At 39.3% G+C, this 10,884-nt stretch overlaps 1 pseudogene; it reads right to left on the minus strand.

Moving 5' to 3' along the window:
• Positions 1-1,475: 1,475 nt before the first annotated feature.
• Positions 1,476-10,406, minus strand: LOC143542326 (uncharacterized; annotated as a pseudogene).
• Between the last annotated feature and the right edge of the window lie 478 nt (positions 10,407-10,884).

Here is a 10,884-nt window from a genome sequence, read left to right on the forward strand (position 1 = left end):
TAGTTGTTTGTATTGTATATTTGCAATAGTGTTATATTATATATAAAACTTAAAAAATCGATATAGTGCATATGTGCATTAGTGTTGTATTACATATATGCAATAATGTGTTGCATACGATTATTAGTGTCGTATTTGCATATATTCAATAGTGTCAATAGTGTGTATTAGATAATGTATTTGTGTTGTATTATATGCAATAAAACACTATTTTATATATACAATACACATTAATGCACATACGCATTACATCGACGCTTTTTTTAGGAACAATATCATCTTATTAGACGGAGGAAAGATAAAAAAATCACAAAATAATTTTTAAAAAAAAGTTAAAAACAATTCTTTACTATTTCTCTAGTTCTCTCTTTAAAAGAAGTTATCTCTAGATCTCACCCCTATATATATATATATATATATATATATATGGTAAGGATCCTAAGAGAACCATTTGCATATTGAGAACTTTGAGAACCATTTTGGACCACTAAAAACTCCTTTAAAGAAAATATTTGAAAAAATCATAAAACAAAAAATAATAAAAATTTTAAAAATGTAAAAACCCAAAAATCTTATATTTTATTCCGGTTTCATTAAAAAAAATAAAAATAAAATTAAAAAAAATAAAAAAACGTCGTATTATACACATATGTACAGTATCATTTATCTTAAATTATACACATATGTACAAAAAAACATGTAAATGTACATATATGTATATATTATACATATGTGTATATAATTTAGCTCAACCAAGTTTTTTTTATGAAACCGGGATGATAAAATAAGAATTTTGGTTTTTTTACTTTTTGATTTTTGTGTTTTTTTTATTTTATGATTTTTTTTATTTTTAGGTTTTTTGTGGTCCAAAATGGTTCTCATAGTTCTCAATTTCAAAAAGGACGTTCTCTCATGATCCTGATCATATATATATATATATAATTGATTTTTTTAGAACTACTTTGAGTTTTAAGAACTCGAAAGAACTCAAAGTACCTTTTTTTTGAATTTTTTTTACACATATGTAATATATAAGGGGCCGTTTGGTTCAAAGAATGTTTTTAGTGGAATTAGAATCTGTCAAAGGAATTGGAATTTGAAGGAATTGAAATAGATTCCTTTTATACGTTTGGTTTGACAGTATGAAATGGAATCCTTTTGACATATTATGTTTGGTTGGTAAAATTATCAAAGGAATTGAAATTTAAAATACAAGCAAATGACATAATTACCCTTATATATATATTTTCTTAAATTAATAATGAGAAATTGTAAAAATTTGTAAAATGCATTTTAGAGTAATTTTACAATGTTGTCGATAATTTGCAAAAGCATAATATCAAATAATTATAAATGAAATTAAAATCACAATATTTCAAAGTATCATAAACACATGAACCATTGTCTAACAAATCAATAATGATACTATCATACATAACATAATGATACTGCCATAATCATTTTCATAACAAAACTCATTCCTTTGTAATAAACCTCACCCAATCCTCTCTTTCTTCTTCACTTAAGTCCCAAAACGTTATCACATTATCTTGATCACTCTTTATTTTTTTCATTGCTTTAAACCTTTCAAACTGTGTCATGGATGTCATTTTGGAAAGCTCGTTAGTTATCATAGCTTTCTTCCTTTCCAAATCTAACTTAAATTAATACCTTCACTCAATTCTTTTGATGATTCTTTGAGACGGTCAGCAAATAAATAAACTGCATCGTTGAAACTCTTATGCATAGAATTGGATGTGCTTATATCCTTCCTCTTCTTATTGCGCACACTTGAAGTTTCTTCAACTTGGACACTTGGAGTGGAATTATTTCCATCATGGTTATCTTCCATCTCTACATCAAAATCATCATCCCTTTCTTGCTCTTGTTCATGTTCATGGTCTTCATTGTTCAGTTCATCTTCCATCTCGATAACACTTTTAGCTCGATTACCTAGAGCTCTATCTTTCCCAAAAATGACGCATAATTCTTCATAGTGAGGAAGCTTTTTGTTTTGCCATTTGGTTGCCTCCCTATGATTCTTTTTTCCGCAATAATAGTCAAACAAAAATACAAATTATCAGCTAAAACTCCAAAAAATAAATCATTATACAGCAATGTCTATAATATAAAACATTAGCTCAAGGTAGGATTCCCATACTCCGGGAACATTGGTAGTCACACAATTTTTTTCTTTATCATAACCGAAGCCACTAGTAGCATTCAACATATCAAAAACAATCTGCCAATCTTTTTTCAGTGTTTTTATTCTTGACTCTATATGGGGTTTTGTAACATCCTAAATATTCTAATAATAAATAGAGAATGTTGCGTTAAATTGTAGTGCGTTTAATGTTACTAATTAACGTCTAATGAGGAAAAGATCATGGACTTGGACTAATTAAGATGGATTAAAGGAAATAGGCCTTAGGTCCATGGGCTTTAAGGGATATAAATATCCCCTAAACCAACCTTAAACCCTAAACCATCATTCATTTCCATCTTATTCTCTAACACACTCCAAAACACACACACACCACACACCGCCATACACGGCCGCGAGAGAGAGAGAACGGGACTCGAGTCCAAAATCAAGCCAACCATTATTAGACCTTCGATATACGAGCTAGATACGAGATAACCAAGCAAACCACGACCACACCGAACGCGTAAAGGTATGCCTTTTACCTTAAAGTTTACGTTTTTAGGATCGGTTAGCTTTGAAACTTAAACATAAAGTAAATCGGGTCTAAACGAAACGTAAAGTAACAAACTTGATGTTGGAAATGAACTTGACAAACCTATGGCTATGTACGGCGACTTGTTATTAAACGTTTTAAGCCGAAAGCTCCAAACTTTATGTCTTTCCGGGCTAAGTTTTACCCGAACTAGGCCATGGGAATGATCGCGGGGTTAGTTAACGTAATATCCAAGAAATTCTCGATGAGATAAGGGTGATTTTGGTGATTAAGTTTGAACAGACCTGCAAGCCATAACTTCGCCTTCATGCAAGTTCGCTTGCAAGCAAGTTCGCCTAGCTGATAACTTCGCCTAAGGCCAAGTTCGCCTAGTTGATAACTTCGCCTAAGGCCAACTTCGCCTAACTGATAACTTCGCCTAAGGTCAAGTTCGCCTAACTGATAACTTCGCCTGGTGATAAGTTCGCCCATGATAACTTCGCCTGGTGATAAGTTCGCCCATGATAACTTCGCCTGGCATATGTTCGCCCTTGGTTAACTTCGCCGATCACTAAATTCGCTTATTGTTAAGTTCGCTTAATGATAAGTTCGCTGGAGTTAGCAAATTAGAAAATAAATTAAAAACCTAATGAAAAATGTGTTAAGACAGTTAATGGAAATAAAATTTTTCCAAGCTGACCTGGCAGCTCGACCCCAACCAGGGGCTCTGCCCCTTGGACCCTGCTAGGGGCTGCCGCCCCTAGACTCCGCTGCCAGGGGCGCTGCCCCCGGACCCCCGTTCGTTGTGGGTTATATAAAGATAGAACTAATATACGAGTAGTAGTAGTTAATTGATACATGTAAATATTATACAGTTAGCCGTGCACAGCTCAAGAAGGGAATAACGATTAACGGAGAGCGTAACAGGATTCAGGTGAGTTTCTAGCCCCATTTATGTGTTATGTTTTCGGGGCTGTGTGCATACTCAACATGTTTGTTAATACGCTTATCCTAAGAGATAAGTGTATGCCTTATGTGAATAATGTGAAATGTATGAATGATTGCTTGATGGTACGTGAACGATCTTCGGATATTGCACGTACTGTCAGGTTGTAACGCTATGTATAAGGTAAGTATGATATGTATGCTTATGTGTATGAATGTGATAAAGTTAATAAAAGAAGGAAAGGATGGTTGTATGGTTGTATGGTTACGAAGAGGGTACCGGGCCCTAATAATACTCGAGGTATGATGTATGGTTGTATGGTAACGAGGAGGGAATCGAACCCTACTAATATTCGAGGAAAGAGGGTACCGAGCCCTAATAATACTCGAGGAAAGAGGGTACCGAGCCCTAATAATACTCGAGGAAGGAGGGTACCGAGCCCTAATAATACTCGAAGAAGGAGGGTACCGAGCCCTAATAATACTCGAGGAATGTAGGGCGTAATGCTCTTTATAACGTAAGATATGAAAGCAAGTTAATACAAAAGAAAGTATGAAAGTATGAAAGTATGAATGAAAGAATATAAGTTTGTGTGTATTGTATAATGTATGATTAACTAGAACTCACTCAGCGTAGCTGACTTTTAGTATGCACACAGGTGAGTAGGATGAGACAGCTCGCTTGAGGAGACACGTGGCACTGAATAAGAGGCTGGCATCGGAAGACTCAAGACGTTTAAGTTTAACGTTTTGTTTATTTTGGAAGACAAGATGTTGTTTTAAGACAAGATGTGTTTTGTTATGAAATGTTTTATGAAAGCTTTTATATTCCGCGAATGTTTTAATTAACTCTGATATTAGAACTGCGTTTATGAGTAAATCCAACACGAAAGTAGGGCTACCGGTAACGGGGCCTTACAAGTTGGTATCAGAGCAAAGTTCGAGAGATTTAAGCATCCTACATGCTTAGACTCGAACAGAGAATGGGATTTAAGTAAGAAAAGAAAGAAGATGCCAGTTCAAGAATGCCATGTGTCGCTCAAGCAAGATCAGTAAAGGTAAAGTGTATGATTAAATGATATATGTTAATGAGAAAGAAAAGATATGTGAACGACAGTGATAGGAATAATTGATTATTTGATTTGACTAACTGGTTAAGTAGGACCAGCACAAATAGACTCATAAAGGGAAGTGTATAGGACAAGGAAAGTAACGTGATCAGCTAATCACAGCTGGCCACTGTTATTACCTGTTAGCCTTACTATCCTTGTACTAAATAGTTCCTTGAGTGATGATGTTTGTGTTTTCCCTTTTAGAATACGATGGCAGGAGCTGGAGACATTGCTGGAGCTGGAGGTCGCACTGGACGACACGGCAGGCCTCGTCGTTTCTAGCAACCTTCGGTTGAGACAGCTTCCAACACCGGAGATGAGGGGAGTGTAGCTGGAGGAGGTCCGATCAACAACGAAGGGGTTCAACTGGATCCCGCAATTCAAGCAGCTATTGTTCAAGCTGTAGCCACTGCTGTGAAGAATATTACTCCGGGAGGGTCTGCTGGAAGCCGTGAAAGAACTGTTGAAGGGGCAGGTGGTAATGGTAGGAAAGATGATGAGTGGGAAAAGGGTGATTCAAGTGAGGTAAGGTCTGTGAAAGTTGATGATAGGAAGAGGAGCCGAGGCGGTTGTAACTATAAGTCCTTCAAAGGTTGTGACCCGCCTAAGCTGACTGGTTTAGGAGACGCAATCGCTACTCTTCAGTGGATAACCGCCATGGATAAAATTATCTGAATCAGCGAGTGTCGTCCTGACCAAGCTGTCGGTTATGCCACCCAATCGTTTGAAGATGAGGCGATGTATTGGTGGGAATCTATTGAGCAAAGAAGGAGTCGAGAGGAAATCAAGGCCATGAAGTGGGAGTATCTGAAGGAGTTAGTGATGAAGAGGTTCTTTGCTGATGCAGAAGTTGAAAGGGCGGAGATGAAGTTCCTGAACTTGAAAGCTGGGACGATGACACATCGTGAGTACACCACTGAGTTCAACCGAATGTCTAGGTTGGTGCCCAATATGGTCAACACTGAGGCTAAGAGAATCAAGTGTTATGTGAGGGGATTACCACAGAGAGTCCGCATGTTAGTCAGGACAAGTAAACCTGCTACTTTCGATTCCGCCATCGAACTCGCAGAGATGGTCTATGCAGACCTGACTGCGGATGATGCGGTGATGGTAGACGAGAAGAAGGAGAAGAAATGGGTCGCTCTTGCTAAACGACCCGGTACCCAGATGTGGAACCCTAAGAATAAGCAGCCGAGAGTTTGGGAGAACAGGTCGTGCAAGACTTGTGGCAAGGCACACAGCGGTGAGTGTAGGTGGGGAAAGGGTTCGGATACATGTCATAAGTGTGGAAAGATGCATGCTGGAGAGTGTAGAGTTGGGTCGAATGTTTGCTACAAGTGTGGGAAGGCAGATCATTATGCTCATGAGTGCAGTTCTAAGCATGCATGCTACAAGTGTGGTAAGACAGGTCACTTTGCTAGGGAGTGTACCGAGGGTGAAGCTGGAGGTAGTGGAAGGAAGGATGCCGATCAAGCTAGGCCAAGAACTAGAGCCTACATGCTGACCCAAGAACAAGCCAAGCAGATCCCAGATGTCGTCACGGGTACGTTTCTAGTGAACGGTGTTTCCGCTTCTGTATTATTTGATTCGGGCGCAAACAAAAGTTTCGTAGCCACACCATTTAGTAAACTAGCTAAAATGAAATGTTGCCGAGTGTCTGAAACTCTTATAGTAGAAACCGCTAGCGACACTTCGGTTGAAATAATAAAAATGGTTAAGAACGCTAAGATAGAACTAGAGGGACATGAGTTCCCTGTTACCTTGTATGTTATGACCTTAGGAGGGTTCGATGTGGTTTTGGGGATGGATTGGTTGTCAGGAGCCCAACCTGTCGCGAAAGCACCTTACCGTCTAGCGCCGTCCGAAATGAAAGAATTGATGTCCCAACTGCAAGAACTCCTCGACAAAGGTTTCATAAGACCAAGTATTTCCCCGTGGGGCGCACCAGTGTTGTTCGTGAAAAATAAGGATGGAAGTATGAGAATGTGCATAGACTATCGTGAGTTGAATAAGCTTACGGTAAAGAACAGATATCCTTTGCCAAGGATTGACGATCTGTTTGACCAACTGCAAGGTTCAAGTTGGTTCTCACGAATAGATCTCAGATCAGGCTATCATCAGCTGAAGGTGAAGGAGGCAGACATCCCTAAGACAGCGTTCCGAACGCAGTATGGACACTACGAGTTCCTCGTAATGTCATTCGGTCTAACAAATGCTCCTGCAACATTTATGGACATGATGAATAGGGTGTGTCGGCCGATGTTGGATAAGTCGGTTATCGTCTTCATTGATGATATATTGATTTATTCAAAGAGCGAGTCTGACCATGCTGAGCATCTGAGAGAGGTATTGGAGACTCTGAAGAAAGAGAAGTTGTATGCTAAGTTTTCGAAGTGCGCGTTCTGGTTAAGAGAAGTGCAATTTCTAGGTCACGTGATCAATCCTGAAGGGATTACCGTGGACCCAGCTAAGATTGAAGCGATAACGAATTGGAAGACTCCGCAGAATCCGACTGATATACGAAGCTTCCTAGGGTTAGCTGGCTACTATAGGAGATTCATCGAAGGTTTCTCCAAGATAGCCGCACCGCTGACCGGTATGACCCGAAAGTCGATAGTATTCAGTTGGGGAAAGTTTCAAGAAGAAGCCTTTGAGGAATTAAAGAAGAGACTCACGCAAGCTCCCATCCTTGCTCTACCCGATGGTGACGAGGATTTCGTTGTTTGTGCTGACGCCTCGCATCAAGGGCTAGGTTGCGTGTTGATGCAACGAGGGAAGGTGATAGCTTACGCGTCTAGACAGTTGAAAGTCTATGAGAGTACTTATCCGACGCATGATTTAGAGTTAGCAGCTGTAGTGCATGCTCTTAAGATATGGAGGCATTATCTGTACGGTACTAAGTGTACCATCTACACAGATCATAAGAGTTTAAAGTACTTCTTCGAGCAAAAAGAATTGAACATGAGACAGAGAAGATGGTTGGAGTTGATAAAGGATTACGACTGCGATATTAAGTACTACCCTGGCAAAGCTAACGTGGTCGCCGATGCACTAAGCCGTAAGAATGAGGAAGTCCTTGCAACTGTGAAGTCATACAAATTGATTATGAATTCAAACCTTTTCGAAGAAATCATCAAGGTGCAGTCAGAGGTGCTAGTAGACGAGAAGTTGGTAAAGAAAGAAAGAGTTTACGGCCAACAAGACGAGCTAATGGAAAACACTCATGGTGTTAAGACTAGGTTTGACCGCATGTGGATTCCACGCCATGGAGATCTCAGAGGTCGAATCTTAGATGAAGCTCATAAGTCAAGATATTCTATTCATCCAGGAGCTACGAAGATGTACCAAGATTTGAAAAAAGACTACTGGTGGCCAGGAATGAAGAATGATGTGGTAGATTACGTCAGTAAGTGCTTAACTTGCTTACAAGTCAAAGCCGAACATCAGAAGCCTTATGGGAAGATGCAACCGCTAGAGATACCTGAGTGGAAATGGGAACACATCACCATGGATTTCATAACTAAGCTACCTCGTACGGCTAAGCATCATGATATTATCTGGGTGATTGTGGACCGTTTGACCAAGAGTGCTCACTTTCTGCCCATACGAGAGGCCATCTCGTCAGAAACATTAGCAAGCTTGTTCATTAAAGAAGTTGTAACCAAGCATGGAGTACCGTTATCGATCGTGTCTGATAGAGATACACGGTTTACTTCGAGGTTCTGGATGAAATTCCATGAAGCTATGGGAACGAGGTTGAACATCAGTACGGCGTATCATCCTCAAACCGATGGACAGTCTGAAAGGACGATCCAAACCCTTGAGGATATGCTGCGTGCTTGTGTCTTAGATTTTGGTGGAAGTTGGGATGATCATCTGCACCTGGCAGAGTTCTCCTATAACAACAGTTACCATTCAAGTATTGGTATGCCACCGTTTGAGATGCTTTACGGTAGACGATGTAGAACCCCGGTGTGTTGGGGTGAGATTGGTCAGAAAGAAATGGGAAGCCTAGAAGTGGTTCAAGAAACGTCTTCAAGGTTCGATCAGATCAAAGCAAGAATGAAAGCCGCTCAAGACAGACAAAAGTCTTATGCAGATAAGCGGCGACGACCAATTGAGTTTAACGTTGGCGACAATGTGATGCTTAAGGTCTCGCCTTGGAAATGAATTATCCGTTTTAGAAAGAGGGGGAAGTTGAGTCCGAGGTACATTGGACCGTTTAAAATTTTAGATCGTGTGGGGGAAGTAGCTTATAAGCTGGATTTACCCGATGAGTTAGAAGGAATTCATTCAACCTTCCATGTTTCTCATCTGAGGAAGTGTCTAGCTGATGACATGTCTCACGTGCCATTGATGGACATTGAGGTTGATGAACAATTGAACTACATCGAGCAACCGATAGAGATCGTTGATCGCAAGGAGAAGCAGCTTCGTCACAAGGTTATACCTTTGGTGAAAGTAATATGGAAGCACCGCAAAGGATCGGACGCTACTTGGGAAGCTGAGGATGAGATGCGCAAGTTTTACCCCAATCTGTTTATGTAATAGTTAGGTTTCGGGGACGAAACCTCTTTAAGGAGGGAAGACTTGTAAAATCCTAAATATTCTAATAATAAATAGAGAATGTTGCGTTAAATTGTCGTGCGTTTAATGTTACTAATTAACGTCTAATGAAAAAAAGATCATGGACTTGGACTAATTAAGATGGATTAAAGGAAATGAGCCTTAGGTCCATGGGCTTTAAGAGATATAAATATCCCCTAAACCAACCTTAAACCCTAAACCATCATTCAATTCCATCTTATTCTCTAACACAGTCCAAAACACACACACACCACACACCGCCATACACGGCCGCGAGAGAGAGAGAGAACGGGACTCAAGTCCAAAATCAAGCCAACCATTATTAGACCTTCGATATACGAGCTAGATATTCGAGGAAAGAGGGTACCGAGCCCTAATAATACTCGAGGAAAGAGGGTACCGAGCCCTAATAATACTCGAGGAAGGAGGGTACCGAGCCCTAATAATACTCGAGGAATGTAGGGCGTAATGCTCTTTATAACGTAAGATATGAAAGCAAGTTAATACAAAAGAAAGTATGAAAGTATGAAAGTATGAAAGTATGAATGAAAGAATATAAGTTTGTGTGTATTGTATAATGTATGATTAACTAGAACTCACTCAGCGTAGCTGACTTTTAGTATGCACGCAGGTGAGTAGGATGAGGCAGCTCGCTTGAGGAGACACGTGGCACTGAATAAGAGGCTGGCATCGGAAGATTCAAGACGTTTAAGTTTAACGTTTTGTTTATTTTGGAAGACAAGATGTTGTTTTAAGACAAGATGTGTTTTGTTATGAAATGTTTTATGAAAGCTTTTATATTCCGCGAATGTTTTAATTAACTCTGATATTAGAACTGCGTTTATGAGTAAATCCAGTACGAAAGTAGGGCTACCGGTAATGGGGCCTTACAGGTTTACCCAAAATACCTGACTCTGGAAGTGATTCTTTCAATGATTGTTCAAGATGCAATAAGTATCCAGGTTTAAAGCCATTATCAGATTTAAATCCACCAGCATTTACCATGTTCACTAAGGCCTCTACAAGTTTTGCATCTTCAATACTAGTCCACCCGTGATAGGTTCGATTGTGGTTTGACATTCCTGTAAAAACGAATTGCTATTAAAATAGAATAACTAAACTTACAGTTTAAATTGAATTCAAATAATGACTGAAGTGACTCGATAATTAGCTCCATTATGACTTCAATTCCTATTATATACATTCATATGGCTTGATATTAGTATGGTGGCTAGATAATATTTACATCTGAATTCAAGGTTTAATTGTTTAAGGGTTAATGATGGATCCATGTATATTATATTCTACATGAACTTGGTCAGAAAGAAATGGGAAGCCTAGAAGTGGTTCAAGAAACGTCTTCAAGGTTCGATCAGATCAAAGCAAGAATGAAAGCCGCTCAAGACAGACAAAAGTCTTATGCAGATAAGCGGCGACGACCAATTGAGTTTAACGTTGGCGACAATGTGATGCTTAAGGTCTCGCCTTGGAAATGAATTATCCGTTTTAGAAAGAGGGGGGAGTTGAGTCCGAGGTACATTGGACCGTTTAAAATTTTAGAT

Source organism: Bidens hawaiensis, unplaced genomic scaffold, assembly GCF_021521415.1.
Source record: "Bidens hawaiensis isolate Kalapana, Puna unplaced genomic scaffold, B.hawaiensis_p1.1 tig00012815_1, whole genome shotgun sequence".
Lineage (NCBI taxonomy): Eukaryota > Viridiplantae > Streptophyta > Magnoliopsida > Asterales > Asteraceae > Bidens > Bidens hawaiensis.